The following is a 20096-nucleotide window of genomic DNA, read 5'->3' as shown; positions in this document are numbered from 1 at the left end:
TAAGATTCGGTTCTTTTACCACCGCGGCCTGGGTTTGATTCCCGCTCAGGGAATGACTTGCTTTTGGGGAAACACTAGGCATAAGTCAAAAACCTAGTACAACTGCAGAAATAGTTATGCTCTTCTGAGTCAGCGACCTAAGGACTGTTGCAATCTCGAGAACTCTCTGCTGCTCTACCAACATTCCTTTCAAAGGTCAACAAGTGAAGATTTCTTCTCTCAGGGAAAGATATTTGTTTGTCAAGCACATGTCAAGGTGCACTGCTGTCAAAAAGTTGGCGTAAGCCACAAGAAAAAGTACAATCCTTTGAACCGGATTTGAACCAGTGACCTAAGGATTACAGCAATTTCACCTACAGTCCTACGCTCTACCAACTAAGCTATCAAAGGGTGACAAATACATTCAAACGCCATCCCCTAGATGGTCAGAGGTTCGGCAGAAGCATATGTTCCCTTTAAGAAATTAATCTGCTGAGTCTGGTGGTTTCTTGGAGCTGCTGAGGATTGCCCCCAGGTCTTCGTACGTTCAACTAATGCTCTATTCCTCTGAGCTACATCCCCTTAGATTGCAAGTAGTTGCATTTGGGAATAGACAAAAAGTGAGCCGAGGAATAAAATCGCTGTTTAGCCCCCTCACTGCGAATGTCTTTTTCTCTCTCCCTTTTGGTCCAGTGGTTAGGATTCGGTTCTTTTACCACCGCGGCCTGGGTTTGATTCCCGCTCAGGGAATGACTTGCTTTTGGGGAAACACTAGGCATAAGTCAAAAACTTGGTACAACTGAAGAAAAAGTTATACTCTTCTTAGTCAGCGACCTAAGGACTGTTGCAATCTCGAGAACTCTCTGCTGCTCTACCAACATTCCTTTCAAAGGTCAACAAGTGAAGATTTCTTCTCTCAGGGAAAGATATTTGTTTATCAAGCACATGTCAAGGTGCACTGCTGTCAAAAAGTAGGCGTAAGCCACAAGAAAAGGTACAATCCTTTGAGCCGGATTTGAACCAGCGACCTAAGGATTACAGCAATTTAACCTACAGTCCTCCTCTCTACCAACTGAGCTATCAAATGGTGACCATTACAGTCAAACGCCATCCCCTAGATGGTCAGAGGTTCGGCAGAAGCATATGTTCCCTTTAAGAAATTAATCTGCTGAGTTTGGTGGTTTCTTGGAGCTGCTGAAGATTGCCCCCAGGTCTTCGTACGTTCAACTAATGCTCTATTCCTCTGAGCTACATCCCCTTAGATTGCAAGTAGTTGCATTTGGGAATAGACAAAAAGTGAGCCGAGGAATAAAATCGCTGTTTAGCCCCCTCACTGCGAAATGTCTTTTTCTCTCTCCCTTTTGGTCCAGTGGTTAGGATTCGGTTCTTTTACCACCGCGGCCTGGGTTTGATTCCCGCTCAGGGAATGACTTGCTTTTGGGGAAACACTAGGCATAAGTCAAAAACTTGGTACAACTGAAGAAAAAGTTATACTCTTCTGAGTCAGCGACCTAAGGACTGTTGCAATCTCGAGAACTCTCTGCTGCTCTACCAACATTCCTTTCAAAGGTCAACAAGTGAAGATTTCTTCTCTCAGGGAAAGATATTTGTTTGTCAAGCACATGTCAAGGTGCACTGCTGTCAAAAAGTTGGCGTAAGCCACAAGAAAAGGTACAATCCTTTGAGCCGGATTTGAACCAGCGACCTAAGGATTACAGCAATTTCACCTACAGTCCTCCGCTCTACCAACTGAGCTATCAAAGGGTGACAAATACTAGTCAAACGCCATCCCCTAGATGGTCAGAGGTTCGGCAGAAGCATATGTTCCCTTTAAGAAATTAATCTGCTGAGTTTGGTGGTTTCTTGGAGCTGCTGAGGATTGCCCCCAGGTCTTCGTACGTTCAACTAATGCTCTATTCCTCTGAGCTACATCCCCTTAGATTGCAAGTAGTTGCATTTGGGAATAGACAAAAAGTGAGCCGAGGAATAAAATCGCTGTTTAGCCCCCTCACTGCGAAATGTCTTTTTCTCTCTCCCTTTTGGTCCAGTGGTTAGGATTCGGTTCTTTTACCACCGCGGCCTGGGTTTGATTCCCGCTCAGGGAATGACTTGCTTTTGGGGAAACACTAGGCATAAGTCAAAAACTTGGTACAACTGCAGAAAAAGTTATACTCTTCTGAGTCAGCGACCTAAGGACTGTTGCAATCTCGAGAACTCTCTGCTGCTCTACCAACATTCCTTTCAAAGGTCAACAAGTGAAGATTTCTTCTCTCAGGGAAAGATATTTGTTTGTCAAGCACATGTCAAGGTGCACTGCTGTCAAAAAGTTGGCGTAAGCCACAAGAAAATGTACAATCCTTTGAGCCAGATTTGAACCAGCGACCTAAGGATTACAGCAATTTCACCTACAGTCCTCCGCTCTACCAACTGAGCTATCAAAGGGTGACAAATCTAGTCAAACGCCATCCCCTAGATGGTCAGAGGTTCGGCAGAAGCATATGTTCCCTTTAAGAAATTAATCTGCTGAGTCTGGTGGTTTCTTGGAGCTGCTGAGGATTGCCCCCAGGTCTTCGTACGTTCAACTAATGCTCTATTCCTCTGAGCTACATCCCCTTAGATTGCAAGTAGTTGCATTTGGGAATAGACAAAAGTGAGCCGAGGAATAAAATCGCTGTTTAGCCCCCTCACTGCGAAATGTCTTTTTCTCTCTCCCTTTTGGTCCAGTGGTTAGGATTCGGTTCTTTTACCACCGCGGCCTGGGTTTGATTCCCGCTCAGGGAATGACTTGCTTTTGGGGAAACACTAGGCATAAGTCAAAAACTTGGTACAACTGAAGAAAAAGTTATACTCTTCTGAGTCAGCGACCTAAGGACTGTTGCAATCTCGAGAACTCTCTGCTGCTCTACCAACATTCCTTTCAAAGGTCAACAAGTGAAGATTTATTCTCTCAGGGAAAGATATTTGTTTGTCAAGCACATGTCAAGGTGCACTGCTGTCAAAAAGTTGGCGTAAGCCACAAGAAAAAGTACAATCCTTTGAGCCGAATTTGAACCAGCGACCTAAGGATTACAGCAATTTCACCTACAGTCCTCCGCTCTACCAACTGAGCTATCAAAGGGTGACAAATGCATTCAAACGCCATCCCCTAGATGGTCAGAGGTTCGGCAGAAGCATATGTTCCCTTTAAGAAATTAATCTGCTGAGTCTGGTGGTTTCTTGGAGCTGCTGAGGATTGCCCCCAGGTCTTCGTACGTTCAACTAATGCTCTATTCCTCTGAGCTACATCCCCTTAGATTGCAAGTAGTTGCATTTGGGAATAGACAAAAAGTGAGCCGAGGAATAAAATCGCTGTTTAGCCCCCTCACTGCGAAATGTCTTTTTCTCTCTCCCTTTTGGTCCAGTGGTTAGGATTCGGTTCTTTTACCACCGCGGCCTGGGTTTGATTCCCGCTCAGGGAATGACTTGCTTTTGGGGAAACACTAGGCATAAGTCAAAAACTTGGTACAACTGCAGAAAAAGTTATACTCTTCTGAGTCAGCGACCTAAGGACTGTTGCAATCTCGAGAACTCTCTGCTGCTCTACCAACATTCCTTTCAAAGGTCAACAAGTGAAGATTTCTTCTCTCAGGGAAAGATATTTGTTTGTCAAGCACATGTCAAGGTGCACTGCTGTCAAAAAGTTGGCGTAAGCCACAAGAAAATGTACAATCCTTTGAGCCGGATTTGAACCAGCGACCTAAGGATTACAGCAATTTCACCTACAGTCCTCCGCTCTACCAACTGAGCTATCAAAGGGTGACAAATACAGTCAAACGCCATCCCCTAGATGGTCAGAGGTTCGGCAGAAGCATATGTTCCCTTTAAGAAATTAATCTGCTGAGTCTGGTGGTTTCTTGGAGCTGCTGAGGATTGCCCCCAGGTCTTCGTACGTTCAACTAATGCTCTATTCCTCTGAGCTACATCCCCTTAGATTGCAAGTAGTTGCATTTGGGAATAGACAAAAAGTGAGCCGAGGAATAAAATCGCTGTTTAGCCCCCTCACTGCGAAATGTCTTTTTCTCTCTCCCTTTTGGTCCAGTGGTTAGGATTCGGTTCTTTTACCACCGCGGCCTGGGTTTGATTCCCGCTCAGGGAATGACTTGCTTTTGGGGAAACACTAGGCATAAGTCAAAAACTTGGTACAACTGCAGAAAAAGTTATACTCTTCTGAGTCAGCGACCTAAGGACTGTTGCAATCTCGAGAACTCTCTGCTGCTCTACCAACATTCCTTTCAAAGGTCAACAAGTGAAGATTTCTTCTCTCAGGGAAAGATATTTGTTTGTCAAGCACATGTCAAGGTGCACTGCTGTCAAAAAGTTGGCGTAAGCCACAAGAAAAGTACAATCCTTTGAGCCGGATTTGAACCAGCGACCTAAGGATTACAGCAATTTCACCTACAGTCCTCCGCTCTACCAACTGAGCTATCAAAGGGTGACAAATACAGTCAAACGCCATCCCCTAGATGGTCAGAGGTTCGGCAGAAGCATATGTTCCCTTTAAGAAATTAATCTGCTGAGTCTGGTGGTTTCTTGGAGCTGCTGAGGATTGCCCCCAGGTCTTCGTACGTTCAACTAATGCTCTATTCCTCTGAGCTACATCCCCTTAGATTGCAAGTAGTTGCATTTGGGAATAGACAAAAAGTGAGCCGAGGAATAAAATCGCTGTTTAGCCCCCTCACTGCGAAATGTCTTTTTCTCTCTCCCTTTTGGTCCAGTGGTTAGGATTCGGTTCTTTTACCACCGCGGCCTGGGTTTGATTCCCGCTCAGGGAATGACTTGCTTTTGGGGAAACACTAGGCATAAGTCAAAAACTTGGTACAACTGCAGAAAAAGTTATACTCTTCTGAGTCAGCGACCTAAGGACTGTTGCAATCTCGAGAACTCTCTGCTGCTCTACCAACATTCCTTTCAAAGGTCAACAAGTGAAGATTTCTTCTCTCAGGGAAAGATATTTGTTTGTCAAGCACATGTCAAGGTGCACTGCTGTCAAAAAGTTGGCGTAAGCCACAAGAAAAGGTACAATCCTTTGAGCCGGATTTGAACCAGCGACCTAAGGATTACAGCAATTTCACCTACAGTCCTCCGCTCTACCAACTGAGCTATCAAAGGGTGACAAATACAGTCAAACGCCATCCCCTAGATGGTCAGAGGTTCGGCAGAAGCATATGTTCCCTTTAAGAAATTAATCTGCTGAGTCTGGTGGTTTCTTGGAGCTGCTGAGGATTGCCCCCAGGTCTTCGTACGTTCAACTAATGCTCTATTCCTCTGAGCTACATCCCCTTAGATTGCAAGTAGTTGCATTTGGGAATAGACAAAAAGTGAGCCGAGGAATAAAATCGCTGTTTAGCCCCCTCACTGCGAAATGTCTTTTTCTCTCTCCCTTTTGGTCCAGTGGTTAGGATTCGGTTCTTTTACCACCGCGGCCTGGGTTTGATTCCCGCTCAGGGAATGACTTGCTTTTGGGGAAACACTAGGCATAAGTCAAAAACTTGGTACAACTGCAGAAAAAGTTATACTCTTCTGAGTCAGCGACCTAAGGACTGTTGCAATCTCGAGAACTCTCTGCTGCTCTACCAACATTCCTTTCAAAGGTCAACAAGTGAAGATTTCTTCTCTCAGGGAAAGATATTTGTTTGTCAAGCACATGTCAAGGTGCACTGCTGTCAAAAAGTTGGCGTAAGCCACAAGAAAAGTACAATCCTTTGAGCCGGATTTGAACCAGCGACCTAAGGATTACAGCAATTTCACCTACAGTCCTCCGCTCTACCAACTGAGCTATCAAAGGGTGACAAATACAGTCAAACGCCATCCCCTAGATGGTCAGAGGTTCGGCAGAAGCATATGTTCCCTTTAAGAAATTAATCTGCTGAGTCTGGTGGTTTCTTGGAGCTGCTGAGGATTGCCCCCAGGTCTTCGTACGTTCAACTAATGCTCTATTCCTCTGAGCTACATCCCCTTAGATTGCAAGTAGTTGCATTTGGGAATAGACAAAAAGTGAGCCGAGGAATAAAATCGCTGTTTAGCCCCCTCACTGCGAAATGTCTTTTTCTCTCTCCCTTTTGGTCCAGTGGTTAGGATTCGGTTCTTTTACCACCGCGGCCTGGGTTTGATTCCCGCTCAGGGAATGACTTGCTTTTGGGGAAACACTAGGCATAAGTCAAAAACTTGGTACAACTGCAGAAAAAGTTATACTCTTCTGAGTCAGCGACCTAAGGACTGTTGCAATCTCGAGAACTCTCTGCTGCTCTACCAACATTCCTTTCAAAGGTCAACAAGTGAAGATTTCTTCTCTCAGGGAAAGATATTTGTTTGTCAAGCACATGTCAAGGTGCACTGCTGTCAAAAAGTTGGCGTAAGCCACAAGAAAAGTACAATCCTTTGAGCCGGATTTGAACCAGCGACCTAAGGATTACAGCAATTTCACCTACAGTCCTCCGCTCTACCAACTGAGCTATCAAAGGGTGACAAATACAGTCAAACGCCATCCCCTAGATGGTCAGAGGTTCGGCAGAAGCATATGTTCCCTTTAAGAAATTAATCTGCTGAGTCTGGTGGTTTCTTGGAGCTGCTGAGGATTGCCCCCAGGTCTTCGTACGTTCAACTAATGCTCTATTCCTCTGAGCTACATCCCCTTAGATTGCAAGTAGTTGCATTTGGGAATAGACAAAAAGTGAGCCGAGGAATAAAATCGCTGTTTAGCCCCCTCACTGCGAAATGTCTTTTTCTCTCTCCCTTTTGGTCCAGTGGTTAGGATTCGGTTCTTTTACCACCGCGGCCTGGGTTTGATTCCCGCTCAGGGAATGACTTGCTTTTGGGGAAACACTAGGCATAAGTCAAAAACTTGGTACAACTGCAGAAAAAGTTATACTCTTCTGAGTCAGCGACCTAAGGACTGTTGCAATCTCGAGAACTCTCTGCTGCTCTACCAACATTCCTTTCAAAGGTCAACAAGTGAAGATTTCTTCTCTCAGGGAAAGATATTTGTTTGTCAAGCACATGTCAAGGTGCACTGCTGTCAAAAAGTTGGCGTAAGCCACAAGAAAAGTACAATCCTTTGAGCCGGATTTGAACCAGCGACCTAAGGATTACAGCAATTTCACCTACAGTCCTCCGCTCTACCAACTGAGCTATCAAAGGGTGACAAATACAGTCAAACGCCATCCCCTAGATGGTCAGAGGTTCGGCAGAAGCATATGTTCCCTTTAAGAAATTAATCTGCTGAGTCTGGTGGTTTCTTGGAGCTGCTGAGGATTGCCCCCAGGTCTTCGTACGTTCAACTAATGCTCTATTCCTCTGAGCTACATCCCCTTAGATTGCAAGTAGTTGCATTTGGGAATAGACAAAAAGTGAGCCGAGGAATAAAATCGCTGTTTAGCCCCCTCACTGCGAAATGTCTTTTTCTCTCTCCCTTTTGGTCCAGTGGTTAGGATTCGGTTCTTTTACCACCGCGGCCTGGGTTTGATTCCCGCTCAGGGAATGACTTGCTTTTGGGGAAACACTAGGCATAAGTCAAAAACTTGGTACAACTGCAGAAAAAGTTATACTCTTCTGAGTCAGCGACCTAAGGACTGTTGCAATCTCGAGAACTCTCTGCTGCTCTACCAACATTCCTTTCAAAGGTCAACAAGTGAAGATTTCTTCTCTCAGGGAAAGATATTTGTTTGTCAAGCACATGTCAAGGTGCACTGCTGTCAAAAAGTTGGCGTAAGCCACAAGAAAAGTACAATCCTTTGAGCCGGATTTGAACCAGCGACCTAAGGATTACAGCAATTTCACCTACAGTCCTCCGCTCTACCAACTGAGCTATCAAAGGGTGACAAATACAGTCAAACGCCATCCCCTAGATGGTCAGAGGTTCGGCAGAAGCATATGTTCCCTTTAAGAAATTAATCTGCTGAGTCTGGTGGTTTCTTGGAGCTGCTGAGGATTGCCCCCAGGTCTTCGTACGTTCAACTAATGCTCTATTCCTCTGAGCTACATCCCCTTAGATTGCAAGTAGTTGCATTTGGGAATAGACAAAAAGTGAGCCGAGGAATAAAATCGCTGTTTAGCCCCCTCACTGCGAAATGTCTTTTTCTCTCTCCCTTTTGGTCCAGTGGTTAGGATTCGGTTCTTTTACCACCGCGGCCTGGGTTTGATTCCCGCTCAGGGAATGACTTGCTTTTGGGGAAACACTAGGCATAAGTCAAAAACTTGGTACAACTGCAGAAAAAGTTATACTCTTCTGAGTCAGCGACCTAAGGACTGTTGCAATCTCGAGAACTCTCTGCTGCTCTACCAACATTCCTTTCAAAGGTCAACAAGTGAAGATTTCTTCTCTCAGGGAAAGATATTTGTTTGTCAAGCACATGTCAAGGTGCACTGCTGTCAAAAAGTTGGCGTAAGCCACAAGAAAAAGTACAATCCTTTGAGCCGGATTTGAACCAGCGACCTAAGGATTACAGCAATTTCACCTACAGTCCTCCGCTCTACCAACTGAGCTATCAAAGGGTGACAAATACAGTCAAACGCCATCCCCTAGATGGTCAGAGGTTCGGCAGAAGCATATGTTCCCTTTAAGAAATTAATCTGCTGAGTCTGGTGGTTTCTTGGAGCTGCTGAGGATTGCCCCCAGGTCTTCGTACGTTCAACTAATGCTCTATTCCTCTGAGCTACATCCCCTTAGATTGCAAGTAGTTGCATTTGGGAATAGACAAAAAGTGAGCCGAGGAATAAAATCGCTGTTTAGCCCCCTCACTGCGAAATGTCTTTTTCTCTCTCCCTTTTGGTCCAGTGGTTAGGATTCGGTTCTTTTACCACCGCGGCCTGGGTTTGATTCCCGCTCAGGGAATGACTTGCTTTTGGGGAAACACTAGGCATAAGTCAAAAACTTGGTACAACTGCAGAAAAAGTTATACTCTTCTGAGTCAGCGACCTAAGGACTGTTGCAATCTCGAGAACTCTCTGCTGCTCTACCAACATTCCTTTCAAAGGTCAACAAGTGAAGATTTCTTCTCTCAGGGAAAGATATTTGTTTGTCAAGCACATGTCAAGGTGCACTGCTGTCAAAAAGTTGGCGTAAGCCACAAGAAAAGTACAATCCTTTGAGCCGGATTTGAACCAGCGACCTAAGGATTACAGCAATTTCACCTACAGTCCTCCGCTCTACCAACTGAGCTATCAAAGGGTGACAAATACAGTCAAACGCCATCCCCTAGATGGTCAGAGGTTCGGCAGAAGCATATGTTCCCTTTAAGAAATTAATCTGCTGAGTCTGGTGGTTTCTTGGAGCTGCTGAGGATTGCCCCCAGGTCTTCGTACGTTCAACTAATGCTCTATTCCTCTGAGCTACATCCCCTTAGATTGCAAGTAGTTGCATTTGGGAATAGACAAAAAGTGAGCCGAGGAATAAAATCGCTGTTTAGCCCCCTCACTGCGAAATGTCTTTTTCTCTCTCCCTTTTGGTCCAGTGGTTAGGATTCGGTTCTTTTACCACCGCGGCCTGGGTTTGATTCCCGCTCAGGGAATGACTTGCTTTTGGGGAAACACTAGGCATAAGTCAAAAACTTGGTACAACTGCAGAAAAAGTTATACTCTTCTGAGTCAGCGACCTAAGGACTGTTGCAATCTCGAGAACTCTCTGCTGCTCTACCAACATTCCTTTCAAAGGTCAACAAGTGAAGATTTCTTCTCTCAGGGAAAGATATTTGTTTGTCAAGCACATGTCAAGGTGCACTGCTGTCAAAAAGTTGGCGTAAGCCACAAGAAAAGTACAATCCTTTGAGCCGGATTTGAACCAGCGACCTAAGGATTACAGCAATTTCACCTACAGTCCTCCGCTCTACCAACTGAGCTATCAAAGGGTGACAAATACAGTCAAACGCCATCCCCTAGATGGTCAGAGGTTCGGCAGAAGCATATGTTCCCTTTAAGAAATTAATCTGCTGAGTCTGGTGGTTTCTTGGAGCTGCTGAGGATTGCCCCCAGGTCTTCGTACGTTCAACTAATGCTCTATTCCTCTGAGCTACATCCCCTTAGATTGCAAGTAGTTGCATTTGGGAATAGACAAAAAGTGAGCCGAGGAATAAAATCGCTGTTTAGCCCCCTCACTGCGAAATGTCTTTTTCTCTCTCCCTTTTGGTCCAGTGGTTAGGATTCGGTTCTTTTACCACCGCGGCCTGGGTTTGATTCCCGCTCAGGGAATGACTTGCTTTTGGGGAAACACTAGGCATAAGTCAAAAACTTGGTACAACTGCAGAAAAAGTTATACTCTTCTGAGTCAGCGACCTAAGGACTGTTGCAATCTCGAGAACTCTCTGCTGCTCTACCAACATTCCTTTCAAAGGTCAACAAGTGAAGATTTCTTCTCTCAGGGAAAGATATTTGTTTGTCAAGCACATGTCAAGGTGCACTGCTGTCAAAAAGTTGGCGTAAGCCACAAGAAAAGTACAATCCTTTGAGCCGGATTTGAACCAGCGACCTAAGGATTACAGCAATTTCACCTACAGTCCTCCGCTCTACCAACTGAGCTATCAAAGGGTGACAAATACAGTCAAACGCCATCCCCTAGATGGTCAGAGGTTCGGCAGAAGCATATGTTCCCTTTAAGAAATTAATCTGCTGAGTCTGGTGGTTTCTTGGAGCTGCTGAGGATTGCCCCCAGGTCTTCGTACGTTCAACTAATGCTCTATTCCTCTGAGCTACATCCCCTTAGATTGCAAGTAGTTGCATTTGGGAATAGACAAAAAGTGAGCCGAGGAATAAAATCGCTGTTTAGCCCCCTCACTGCGAAATGTCTTTTTCTCTCTCCCTTTTGGTCCAGTGGTTAGGATTCGGTTCTTTTACCACCGCGGCCTGGGTTTGATTCCCGCTCAGGGAATGACTTGCTTTTGGGGAAACACTAGGCATAAGTCAAAAACTTGGTACAACTGCAGAAAAAGTTATACTCTTCTGAGTCAGCGACCTAAGGACTGTTGCAATCTCGAGAACTCTCTGCTGCTCTACCAACATTCCTTTCAAAGGTCAACAAGTGAAGATTTCTTCTCTCAGGGAAAGATATTTGTTTGTCAAGCACATGTCAAGGTGCACTGCTGTCAAAAAGTTGGCGTAAGCCACAAGAAAAGTACAATCCTTTGAGCCGGATTTGAACCAGCGACCTAAGGATTACAGCAATTTCACCTACAGTCCTCCGCTCTACCAACTGAGCTATCAAAGGGTGACAAATACAGTCAAACGCCATCCCCTAGATGGTCAGAGGTTCGGCAGAAGCATATGTTCCCTTTAAGAAATTAATCTGCTGAGTCTGGTGGTTTCTTGGAGCTGCTGAGGATTGCCCCCAGGTCTTCGTACGTTCAACTAATGCTCTATTCCTCTGAGCTACATCCCCTTAGATTGCAAGTAGTTGCATTTGGGAATAGACAAAAAGTGAGCCGAGGAATAAAATCGCTGTTTAGCCCCCTCACTGCGAAATGTCTTTTTCTCTCTCCCTTTTGGTCCAGTGGTTAGGATTCGGTTCTTTTACCACCGCGGCCTGGGTTTGATTCCCGCTCAGGGAATGACTTGCTTTTGGGGAAACACTAGGCATAAGTCAAAAACTTGGTACAACTGCAGAAAAAGTTATACTCTTCTGAGTCAGCGACCTAAGGACTGTTGCAATCTCGAGAACTCTCTGCTGCTCTACCAACATTCCTTTCAAAGGTCAACAAGTGAAGATTTCTTCTCTCAGGGAAAGATATTTGTTTGTCAAGCACATGTCAAGGTGCACTGCTGTCAAAAAGTTGGCGTAAGCCACAAGAAAAGTACAATCCTTTGAGCCGGATTTGAACCAGCGACCTAAGGATTACAGCAATTTCACCTACAGTCCTCCGCTCTACCAACTGAGCTATCAAAGGGTGACAAATACAGTCAAACGCCATCCCCTAGATGGTCAGAGGTTCGGCAGAAGCATATGTTCCCTTTAAGAAATTAATCTGCTGAGTCTGGTGGTTTCTTGGAGCTGCTGAGGATTGCCCCCAGGTCTTCGTACGTTCAACTAATGCTCTATTCCTCTGAGCTACATCCCCTTAGATTGCAAGTAGTTGCATTTGGGAATAGACAAAAAGTGAGCCGAGGAATAAAATCGCTGTTTAGCCCCCTCACTGCGAAATGTCTTTTTCTCTCTCCCTTTTGGTCCAGTGGTTAGGATTCGGTTCTTTTACCACCGCGGCCTGGGTTTGATTCCCGCTCAGGGAATGACTTGCTTTTGGGGAAACACTAGGCATAAGTCAAAAACTTGGTACAACTGCAGAAAAAGTTATACTCTTCTGAGTCAGCGACCTAAGGACTGTTGCAATCTCGAGAACTCTCTGCTGCTCTACCAACATTCCTTTCAAAGGTCAACAAGTGAAGATTTCTTCTCTCAGGGAAAGATATTTGTTTGTCAAGCACATGTCAAGGTGCACTGCTGTCAAAAAGTTGGCGTAAGCCACAAGAAAAGGTACAATCCTTTGAGCCGGATTTGAACCAGCGACCTAAGGATTACAGCAATTTCACCTACAGTCCTCCGCTCTACCAACTGAGCTATCAAAGGGTGACAAATACAGTCAAACGCCATCCCCTAGATGGTCAGAGGTTCGGCAGAAGCATATGTTCCCTTTAAGAAATTAATCTGCTGAGTTGGTGGTTTCTTGGAGCTGCTGAGGATTGCCCCCAGGTCTTCGTACGTTCAACTAATGCTCTATTCCTCTGAGCTACATCCCCTTAGATTGCAAGTAGTTGCATTTGGGAATAGACAAAAAGTGAGCCGAGGAATAAAATCGCTGTTTAGCCCCCTCACTGCGAAATGTCTTTTTCTCTCTCCCTTTTGGTCCAGTGGTTAGGATTCGGTTCTTTTACCACCGCGGCCTGGGTTTGATTCCCGCTCAGGGAATGACTTGCTTTTGGGGAAACACTAGGCATAAGTCAAAAACTTGGTACAACTGCAGAAAAAGTTATACTCTTCTGAGTCAGCGACCTAAGGACTGTTGCAATCTCGAGAACTCTCTGCTGCTCTACCAACATTCCTTTCAAAGGTCAACAAGTGAAGATTTCTTCTCTCAGGGAAAGATATTTGTTTGTCAAGCACATGTCAAGGTGCACTGCTGTCAAAAAGTTGGCGTAAGCCACAAGAAAAGTACAATCCTTTGAGCCGGATTTGAACCAGCGACCTAAGGATTACAGCAATTTCACCTACAGTCCTCCGCTCTACCAACTGAGCTATCAAAGGGTGACAAATACAGTCAAACGCCATCCCCTAGATGGTCAGAGGTTCGGCAGAAGCATATGTTCCCTTTAAGAAATTAATCTGCTGAGTTTGGTGGTTTCTTGGAGCTGCTGAGGATTGCCCCCAGGTCTTCGTACGTTCAACTAATGCTCTATTCCTCTGAGCTACATCCCCTTAGATTGCAAGTAGTTGCATTTGGGAATAGACAAAAAGTGAGCCGAGGAATAAAATCGCTGTTTAGCCCCCTCACTGCGAAATGTCTTTTTCTCTCTCCCTTTTGGTCTAGTGGTTAGGATTCGGTTCATTTACCACCGCGGCCTGGGTTTGATTCCCGCTCAGGGAATGACTTGCTTTTGGGGAAACACTAGGCATAAGTCAAAAACTTGGTACAACTGCAGAAAAAGTTATACTCTTCTGAGTCAGCGACCTAAGGACTGTTGCAATCTCGAGAACTCTCTGCTGCTCTACCAACATTCGTATCAAAGGTCAACAAGTGAAGATTTCTTCTCTCAGGGAAAGATATTTTTTGTCAAGCACATGTCAAGGTGCACTGCTGTCAAAAAGTTGGCGTAAGCCACAAGAAAATGTACAATCCTTCGAGCCGGATTTGAACCAGCGACCTAAGGATTACAGCAATTTCACCTACAGTCCTCCGCTCTACCAACTGAGCTATCGAAGGGTGACAAATTAGTCAAACGCCATCCCCTAGATGGTCAGAGGTTCGGCAGAAGCATATGTTCCCTTTAAGAAATTAATCTGCTGAGTTTGGTGGTTTCTTGGAGCTGCTGAGGATTGCCCCCAGGTCTTCGTACGTTCAACTAATGCTCTATTCCTCTGAGCTACATCCCCTTAGATTGCAAGTAGTTGCATTTGGGAATAGACAAAAAGTGAGCCGAGGAATAAAATCGCTGTTTAGCCCCCTCACTGCGAAATGTCTTTTTCTCTCTCCCTTTTGGTCCAGTGGTTAGGATTCGGTTCTTTTACCACCGCGGCCTGGGTTTGATTCCCGCTCAGGGAATGACTTGCTTTTGGGGAAACACTAGGCATAAGTCAAAAACTTGGTACAACTGCAGAAAAAGTTATACTCTTCTGAGTCAGCGACCTAAGGACTGTTGCAATCTCGAGAACTCTCTGCTGCTCTACCAACATTCCTTTCAAAGGTCAACAAGTGAAGATTTCTTCTCTCAGGGAAAGATATTTTTTGTCAAGCACATGTCAAGGTGCACTGCTGTCAAAAAGTTGGCGTAAGCCACAAGAAAATGTACAATCCTTCGAGCCGGATTTGAACCAGCGACCTAAGGATTACAGCAATTTCACCTACAGTCCTCCGCTCTACCAACTGAGCTATCGAAAGGGTGACAAATTAGGTCAAACGCCATCACCTAGATGGTCAGAGGTTCGGCAGAAGCATATGTTCCCTTTAAGAAATTATTCTGCTGAGTTTGGTGGTGTCTTGGAGCTGCTGAGGATTGCCCCCAGGTCTTCGTACGTTCAACTAATGCTCTATTCCTCTGAGCTACATCCCCTTAGATTGCAAGTAGTTGCATTTGGGAATAGACAAAAAGTGAGCCGAGGAATAAAATCGCTGTTTAGCCCCCTCACTGCGAAATGTCTTTTTCTCTCTCCCTGTTGGTCTAGTGGTTAGGATTCGGTTCATTTACCACCGCGGCCTGGGTTTGATTCCCGCTCAGGGAATGGCTTGCTTTTGGGGAAACACTAGGCATAAGTCAAAAACTTGGCACAATTGCAGAAAAAGTTATACTCTTCTGAGTCAGCGACCTAAGGACTGTTGCAATCTCGAGAACTCTCTGCTGCTCTACCAACATTCGTATCAAAGGTCAACAAGTGAAGATTTCTTCTCTCAGGGAAAGATATTTTTTGTCAAGCACATGTCAAAGTGCACTGCTGTCAAAAAGTTGGCGTAAGCCACAAGAAAATGTACAATCCTTCGAGCCGGATTTGAACCAGCGACCTAAGGATTACAGCAATTTCACCTACAGTCCTCCGCTCTACCAACTGAGCTATCGAAGGGTGACAAATGTGGTCAAACGCCATCACCTAGATGGTCAGAGGTTCGGCAGAAGCATATGTTCCCTTTAAGAAATGATTCTGCTGAGTTTGGTGGTGTCTTGGAGCTGCTGAGGATTGCCCCCAGGTCTTCGTACGTTCAACTAATGCTCTATTCCTCTGAGCTACATCCCCTTAGATTGCAAGTAGTTGCATTTGGGAATAGACAAAAAGTGAGCCGAGGAATAAAATCGCTGTTTAGCCCCCTCACTGCGAAATGTCTTTTTCTCTCTCCCTGTTGGTCTAGTGGTTAGGATTCGGTTCATTTACCACCGCGGCCTGGGTTTGATTCCCGCTCAGGGAATGGCTTGCTTTTGGGGAAACACTAGGCATAAGTCAAAAACTTGGCACAATTGCAGAAAAAGTTATACTCTTCTGAGTCAGCGACCTAAGGACTGTTGCAATCTCGAGAACTCTCTGCTGCTCTACCAACATTCGTATCAAAGGTCAACAAGTGAAGATTTCTTCTCTCAGGGAAAGATATTTTTTGTCAAGCACATGTCAAGTGCACTGCTGTCAAAAAGTTGGCGTAAGCCACAAGAAAATGTACAATCCTTCGAGCCGGATTTGAACCAGCGACCTAAGGATTACAGCAATTTCACCTACAGTCCTCCGCTCTACCAACTGAGCTATCGAAGGGTGACAAATGTGGTCAAACGCCATCACCTAGATGGTCAGAGGTTCGGCAGAAGCATATGTTCCCTTTAAGAAATGATTCTGCTGAGTTTGGTGGTGTCTTGGAGCTGCTGAGGATTGCCCCCAGGTCTTCGTACGTTCAACTAATGCTCTATTCCTCTGAGCTACATCCCCTTAGATTGCAAGTAGTTGCATTTGGGAATAGACAAAAAGTGAGCCGAGGAATAAAATCGCTGTTTAGCCCCCTCACTGCGAAATGTCTTTTTCTCTCTCCCTGTTGGTCTAGTGGTTAGGATTCGGTTCATTTACCACCGCGGCCTGGGTTTGATTCCCGCTCAGGGAATGGCTTGCTTTTGGGGAAACACTAGGCATAAGTCAAAAACTTGGCACAATTGCAGAAAAAGTTATACTCTTCTGAGTCAGCGACCTAAGGACTGTTGCAATCTCGAGAACTCTCTGCTGCTCTACCAACATTCGTATCAAAGGTCAACAAGTGAAGATTTCTTCTCTCAGGGAAAGATATTTTTTGTCAAGCACATGTCAAAGTGCACTGCTGTCAAAAAGTTGGCGTAAGCCACAAGAAAATGTACAATCCTTCGAGCCGGATTTGAACCAGCGACCTAAGGATTACAGCAATTTCACCTACAGTCCTCCGCTCTACCAACTGAGCTATCGAAGGGTGACAAATGTGGTCAAACGCCATCACCTAGATGGTCAGAGGTTCGGCAGAAGCATATGTTCCCTTTAAGAAATGATTCTGCTGAGTTTGGTGGTGTCTTGGAGCTGCTGAGGATTGCCCCCAGGTCTTCGTACGTTCAACTAATGCTCTATTCCTCTGAGCTACATCCCCTTAGATTGCAAGTAGTTGCATTTGGGAATAGACAAAAAGTGAGCCGAGGAATAAAATCGCTGTTTAGCCCCCTCACTGCGAAATGTCTTTTTCTCTCTCCCTGTTGGTCTAGTGGTTAGGATTCGGTTCATTTACCACCGCGGCCTGGGTTTGATTCCCGCTCAGGGAATGGCTTGCTTTTGGGGAAACACTAGGCATAAGTCAAAAACTTGGCACAATTGCAGAAAAAGTTATACTCTTCTGAGTCAGCGACCTAAGGACTGTTGCAATCTCGAGAACTCTCTGCTGCTCTACCAACATTCGTATCAAAGGTCAACAAGTGAAGATTTCTTCTCTCAGGGAAAGATATTTTTTGTCAAGCACATGTCAAAGTGCACTGCTGTCAAAAAGTTGGCGTAAGCCACAAGAAAATGTACAATCCTTCGAGCCGGATTTGAACCAGCGACCTAAGGATTACAGCAATTTCACCTACAGTCCTCCGCTCTACCAACTGAGCTATCGAAGGGTGACAAATGTGGTCAAACGCCATCACCTAGATGGTCAGAGGTTCGGCAGAAGCATATGTTCCCTTTAAGAAATGATTCTGCTGAGTTTGGTGGTGTCTTGGAGCTGCTGAGGATTGCCCCCAGGTCTTCGTACGTTCAACTAATGCTCTATTCCTCTGAGCTACATCCCCTTAGATTGCAAGTAGTTGCATTTGGGAATAGACAAAAAGTGAGCCGAGGAATAAAATCGCTGTTTAGCCCCCTCACTGCGAAATGTCTTTTTCTCTCTCCCTGTTGGTCTAGTGGTTAGGATTCGGTTCATTTACCACCGCGGCCTGGGTTTGATTCCCGCTCAGGGAATGGCTTGCTTTTGGGGAAACACTAGGCATAAGTCAAAAACTTGGCACAATTGCAGAAAAAGTTATACTCTTCTGAGTCAGCGACCTAAGGACTGTTGCAATCTCGAGAACTCTCTGCTGCTCTACCAACATTCGTATCAAAGGTCAACAAGTGAAGATTTCTTCTCTCAGGGAAAGATATTTTTTGTCAAGCACATGTCAAAGTGCACTGCTGTCAAAAAGTTGGCGTAAGCCACAAGAAAATGTACAATCCTTCGAGCCGGATTTGAACCAGCGACCTAAGGATTACAGCAATTTCACCTACAGTCCTCCGCTCTACCAACTGAGCTATCGAAGGGTGACAAATGTGGTCAAACGCCATCACCTAGATGGTCAGAGGTTCGGCAGAAGCATATGTTCCCTTTAAGAAATGATTCTGCTGAGTTTGGTGGTGTCTTGGAGCTGCTGAGGATTGCCCCCAGGTCTTCGTACGTTCAACTAATGCTCTATTCCTCTGAGCTACATCCCCTTAGATTGCAAGTAGTTGCATTTGGGAATAGACAAAAAGTGAGCCGAGGAATAAAATCGCTGTTTAGCCCCCTCACTGCGAAATGTCTTTTTCTCTCTCCCTGTTGGTCTAGTGGTTAGGATTCGGTTCATTTACCACCGCGGCCTGGGTTTGATTCCCGCTCAGGGAATGGCTTGCTTTTGGGGAAACACTAGGCATAAGTCAAAAACTTGGCACAATTGCAGAAAAAGTTATACTCTTCTGAGTCAGCGACCTAAGGACTGTTGCAATCTCGAGAACTCTCTGCTGCTCTACCAACATTCGTATCAAAGGTCAACAAGTGAAGATTTCTTCTCTCAGGGAAAGATATTTTTTGTCAAGCACATGTCAAAGTGCACTGCTGTCAAAAAGTTGGCGTAAGCCACAAGAAAATGTACAATCCTTCGAGCCGGATTTGAACCAGCGACCTAAGGATTACAGCAATTTCACCTACAGTCCTCCGCTCTACCAACTGAGCTATCGAAGGGTGACAAATGTGGTCAAACGCCATCACCTAGATGGTCAGAGGTTCGGCAGAAGCATATGTTCCCTTTAAGAAATGATTCTGCTGAGTTTGGTGGTGTCTTGGAGCTGCTGAGGATTGCCCCCAGGTCTTCGTACGTTCAACTAATGCTCTATTCCTCTGAGCTACATCCCCTTAGATTGCAAGTAGTTGCATTTGGGAATAGACAAAAAGTGAGCCGAGGAATAAAATCGCTGTTTAGCCCCCTCACTGCGAAATGTCTTTTTCTCTCTCCCTGTTGGTCTAGTGGTTAGGATTCGGTTCATTTACCACCGCGGCCTGGGTTTGATTCCCGCTCAGGGAATGGCTTGCTTTTGGGGAAACACTAGGCATAAGTCAAAAACTTGGCACAATTGCAGAAAAAGTTATACTCTTCTGAGTCAGCGACCTAAGGACTGTTGCAATCTCGAGAACTCTCTGCTGCTCTACCAACATTCGTATCAAAGGTCAACAAGTGAAGATTTCTTCTCTCAGGGAAAGATATTTTTTGTCAAGCACATGTCAAAGTGCACTGCTGTCAAAAAGTTGGCGTAAGCCACAAGAAAATGTACAATCCTTCGAGCCGGATTTGAACCAGCGACCTAAGGATTACAGCAATTTCACCTACAGTCCTCCGCTCTACCAACTGAGCTATCGAAGGGTGACAAATGTGGTCAAACGCCATCACCTAGATGGTCAGAGGTTCGGCAGAAGCATATGTTCCCTTTAAGAAATGATTCTGCTGAGTTTGGTGGTGTCTTGGAGCTGCTGAGGATTGCCCCCAGGTCTTCGTACGTTCAACTAATGCTCTATTCCTCTGAGCTACATCCCCTTAGATTGCAAGTAGTTGCATTTGGGAATAGACAAAAAGTGAGCCGAGGAATAAAATCGCTGTTTAGCCCCCTCACTGCGAAATGTCTTTTTCTCTCTCCCTGTTGGTCTAGTGGTTAGGATTCGGTTCATTTACCACCGCGGCCTGGGTTTGATTCCCGCTCAGGGAATGGCTTGCTTTTGGGGAAACACTAGGCATAAGTCAAAAACTTGGCACAATTGCAGAAAAAGTTATACTCTTCTGAGTCAGCGACCTAAGGACTGTTGCAATCTCGAGAACTCTCTGCTGCTCTACCAACATTCGTATCAAAGGTCAACAAGTGAAGATTTCTTCTCTCAGGGAAAGATATTTTTTGTCAAGCACATGTCAAAGTGCACTGCTGTCAAAAAGTTGGCGTAAGCCACAAGAAAATGTACAATCCTTCGAGCCGGATTTGAACCAGCGACCTAAGGATTACAGCAATTTCACCTACAGTCCTCCGCTCTACCAACTGAGCTATCGAAGGGTGACAAATGTGGTCAAACGCCATCACCTAGATGGTCAGAGGTTCGGCAGAAGCATATGTTCCCTTTAAGAAATGATTCTGCTGAGTTTGGTGGTGT

General features: G+C 45.2%; 30 non-coding genes across 30 annotated transcripts; all 30 read right to left on the bottom strand.

The window, feature by feature from the left end:
- Nucleotides 1–303: 303 nt before the first annotated feature.
- trnay-gua (transfer RNA tyrosine (anticodon GUA)) lies at nt 304–390 on the bottom strand. The gene is given in 2 exon segments: nt 304–339; nt 354–390. It is a non-coding gene; the product is annotated as a tRNA-Tyr (tRNA).
- A 589-nt stretch (nt 391–979) lies between these two features.
- Nucleotides 980–1066, bottom strand: trnay-gua (transfer RNA tyrosine (anticodon GUA)). The gene is given in 2 exon segments: nt 980–1015; nt 1030–1066. It is a non-coding gene; the product is annotated as a tRNA-Tyr (tRNA).
- Nucleotides 1067–1656: 590 nt separating this feature from the next.
- trnay-gua (transfer RNA tyrosine (anticodon GUA)) lies at nt 1657–1743 on the bottom strand. Its single transcript is given in 2 exon segments — nt 1657–1692; nt 1707–1743. It is a non-coding gene; the product is annotated as a tRNA-Tyr (tRNA).
- A 591-nt stretch (nt 1744–2334) lies between these two features.
- Nucleotides 2335–2421, bottom strand: trnay-gua (transfer RNA tyrosine (anticodon GUA)). The gene is given in 2 exon segments: nt 2335–2370; nt 2385–2421. It is a non-coding gene; the product is annotated as a tRNA-Tyr (tRNA).
- Nucleotides 2422–3010: 589 nt separating this feature from the next.
- Nucleotides 3011–3097, bottom strand: trnay-gua (transfer RNA tyrosine (anticodon GUA)). Its single transcript is given in 2 exon segments — nt 3011–3046; nt 3061–3097. It is a non-coding gene; the product is annotated as a tRNA-Tyr (tRNA).
- A 590-nt stretch (nt 3098–3687) lies between these two features.
- trnay-gua (transfer RNA tyrosine (anticodon GUA)) lies at nt 3688–3774 on the bottom strand. Its single transcript is given in 2 exon segments — nt 3688–3723; nt 3738–3774. It is a non-coding gene; the product is annotated as a tRNA-Tyr (tRNA).
- Nucleotides 3775–4363: 589 nt separating this feature from the next.
- On the bottom strand, nt 4364–4450 carry trnay-gua (transfer RNA tyrosine (anticodon GUA)). Its single transcript is given in 2 exon segments — nt 4364–4399; nt 4414–4450. It is a non-coding gene; the product is annotated as a tRNA-Tyr (tRNA).
- A 590-nt stretch (nt 4451–5040) lies between these two features.
- trnay-gua (transfer RNA tyrosine (anticodon GUA)) lies at nt 5041–5127 on the bottom strand. Its single transcript is given in 2 exon segments — nt 5041–5076; nt 5091–5127. It is a non-coding gene; the product is annotated as a tRNA-Tyr (tRNA).
- A 589-nt stretch (nt 5128–5716) lies between these two features.
- trnay-gua (transfer RNA tyrosine (anticodon GUA)) lies at nt 5717–5803 on the bottom strand. Its single transcript is given in 2 exon segments — nt 5717–5752; nt 5767–5803. It is a non-coding gene; the product is annotated as a tRNA-Tyr (tRNA).
- Nucleotides 5804–6392: 589 nt separating this feature from the next.
- trnay-gua (transfer RNA tyrosine (anticodon GUA)) lies at nt 6393–6479 on the bottom strand. Its single transcript is given in 2 exon segments — nt 6393–6428; nt 6443–6479. It is a non-coding gene; the product is annotated as a tRNA-Tyr (tRNA).
- A 589-nt stretch (nt 6480–7068) lies between these two features.
- Nucleotides 7069–7155, bottom strand: trnay-gua (transfer RNA tyrosine (anticodon GUA)). The gene is given in 2 exon segments: nt 7069–7104; nt 7119–7155. It is a non-coding gene; the product is annotated as a tRNA-Tyr (tRNA).
- A 589-nt stretch (nt 7156–7744) lies between these two features.
- Nucleotides 7745–7831, bottom strand: trnay-gua (transfer RNA tyrosine (anticodon GUA)). The gene is given in 2 exon segments: nt 7745–7780; nt 7795–7831. It is a non-coding gene; the product is annotated as a tRNA-Tyr (tRNA).
- Nucleotides 7832–8421: 590 nt separating this feature from the next.
- trnay-gua (transfer RNA tyrosine (anticodon GUA)) lies at nt 8422–8508 on the bottom strand. The gene is given in 2 exon segments: nt 8422–8457; nt 8472–8508. It is a non-coding gene; the product is annotated as a tRNA-Tyr (tRNA).
- Nucleotides 8509–9097: 589 nt separating this feature from the next.
- On the bottom strand, nt 9098–9184 carry trnay-gua (transfer RNA tyrosine (anticodon GUA)). Its single transcript is given in 2 exon segments — nt 9098–9133; nt 9148–9184. It is a non-coding gene; the product is annotated as a tRNA-Tyr (tRNA).
- A 589-nt stretch (nt 9185–9773) lies between these two features.
- On the bottom strand, nt 9774–9860 carry trnay-gua (transfer RNA tyrosine (anticodon GUA)). The gene is given in 2 exon segments: nt 9774–9809; nt 9824–9860. It is a non-coding gene; the product is annotated as a tRNA-Tyr (tRNA).
- Nucleotides 9861–10449: 589 nt separating this feature from the next.
- Nucleotides 10450–10536, bottom strand: trnay-gua (transfer RNA tyrosine (anticodon GUA)). Its single transcript is given in 2 exon segments — nt 10450–10485; nt 10500–10536. It is a non-coding gene; the product is annotated as a tRNA-Tyr (tRNA).
- A 589-nt stretch (nt 10537–11125) lies between these two features.
- On the bottom strand, nt 11126–11212 carry trnay-gua (transfer RNA tyrosine (anticodon GUA)). Its single transcript is given in 2 exon segments — nt 11126–11161; nt 11176–11212. It is a non-coding gene; the product is annotated as a tRNA-Tyr (tRNA).
- Nucleotides 11213–11801: 589 nt separating this feature from the next.
- trnay-gua (transfer RNA tyrosine (anticodon GUA)) lies at nt 11802–11888 on the bottom strand. Its single transcript is given in 2 exon segments — nt 11802–11837; nt 11852–11888. It is a non-coding gene; the product is annotated as a tRNA-Tyr (tRNA).
- Nucleotides 11889–12478: 590 nt separating this feature from the next.
- Nucleotides 12479–12565, bottom strand: trnay-gua (transfer RNA tyrosine (anticodon GUA)). Its single transcript is given in 2 exon segments — nt 12479–12514; nt 12529–12565. It is a non-coding gene; the product is annotated as a tRNA-Tyr (tRNA).
- A 588-nt stretch (nt 12566–13153) lies between these two features.
- On the bottom strand, nt 13154–13240 carry trnay-gua (transfer RNA tyrosine (anticodon GUA)). The gene is given in 2 exon segments: nt 13154–13189; nt 13204–13240. It is a non-coding gene; the product is annotated as a tRNA-Tyr (tRNA).
- A 589-nt stretch (nt 13241–13829) lies between these two features.
- On the bottom strand, nt 13830–13916 carry trnay-gua (transfer RNA tyrosine (anticodon GUA)). Its single transcript is given in 2 exon segments — nt 13830–13865; nt 13880–13916. It is a non-coding gene; the product is annotated as a tRNA-Tyr (tRNA).
- A 588-nt stretch (nt 13917–14504) lies between these two features.
- On the bottom strand, nt 14505–14591 carry trnay-gua (transfer RNA tyrosine (anticodon GUA)). Its single transcript is given in 2 exon segments — nt 14505–14540; nt 14555–14591. It is a non-coding gene; the product is annotated as a tRNA-Tyr (tRNA).
- A 590-nt stretch (nt 14592–15181) lies between these two features.
- trnay-gua (transfer RNA tyrosine (anticodon GUA)) lies at nt 15182–15268 on the bottom strand. The gene is given in 2 exon segments: nt 15182–15217; nt 15232–15268. It is a non-coding gene; the product is annotated as a tRNA-Tyr (tRNA).
- Nucleotides 15269–15856: 588 nt separating this feature from the next.
- Nucleotides 15857–15943, bottom strand: trnay-gua (transfer RNA tyrosine (anticodon GUA)). The gene is given in 2 exon segments: nt 15857–15892; nt 15907–15943. It is a non-coding gene; the product is annotated as a tRNA-Tyr (tRNA).
- Nucleotides 15944–16532: 589 nt separating this feature from the next.
- Nucleotides 16533–16619, bottom strand: trnay-gua (transfer RNA tyrosine (anticodon GUA)). Its single transcript is given in 2 exon segments — nt 16533–16568; nt 16583–16619. It is a non-coding gene; the product is annotated as a tRNA-Tyr (tRNA).
- A 589-nt stretch (nt 16620–17208) lies between these two features.
- Nucleotides 17209–17295, bottom strand: trnay-gua (transfer RNA tyrosine (anticodon GUA)). Its single transcript is given in 2 exon segments — nt 17209–17244; nt 17259–17295. It is a non-coding gene; the product is annotated as a tRNA-Tyr (tRNA).
- Nucleotides 17296–17884: 589 nt separating this feature from the next.
- trnay-gua (transfer RNA tyrosine (anticodon GUA)) lies at nt 17885–17971 on the bottom strand. The gene is given in 2 exon segments: nt 17885–17920; nt 17935–17971. It is a non-coding gene; the product is annotated as a tRNA-Tyr (tRNA).
- A 589-nt stretch (nt 17972–18560) lies between these two features.
- trnay-gua (transfer RNA tyrosine (anticodon GUA)) lies at nt 18561–18647 on the bottom strand. The gene is given in 2 exon segments: nt 18561–18596; nt 18611–18647. It is a non-coding gene; the product is annotated as a tRNA-Tyr (tRNA).
- Nucleotides 18648–19236: 589 nt separating this feature from the next.
- trnay-gua (transfer RNA tyrosine (anticodon GUA)) lies at nt 19237–19323 on the bottom strand. The gene is given in 2 exon segments: nt 19237–19272; nt 19287–19323. It is a non-coding gene; the product is annotated as a tRNA-Tyr (tRNA).
- A 589-nt stretch (nt 19324–19912) lies between these two features.
- On the bottom strand, nt 19913–19999 carry trnay-gua (transfer RNA tyrosine (anticodon GUA)). The gene is given in 2 exon segments: nt 19913–19948; nt 19963–19999. It is a non-coding gene; the product is annotated as a tRNA-Tyr (tRNA).
- Between the last annotated feature and the right edge of the window lie 97 nt (nt 20000–20096).

Source organism: Oncorhynchus kisutch, linkage group LG9, assembly GCF_002021735.2.
Source record: "Oncorhynchus kisutch isolate 150728-3 linkage group LG9, Okis_V2, whole genome shotgun sequence".
Lineage (NCBI taxonomy): Eukaryota > Metazoa > Chordata > Actinopteri > Salmoniformes > Salmonidae > Oncorhynchus > Oncorhynchus kisutch.
This window is presented reverse-complemented; position numbering and strand designations above follow the sequence as displayed.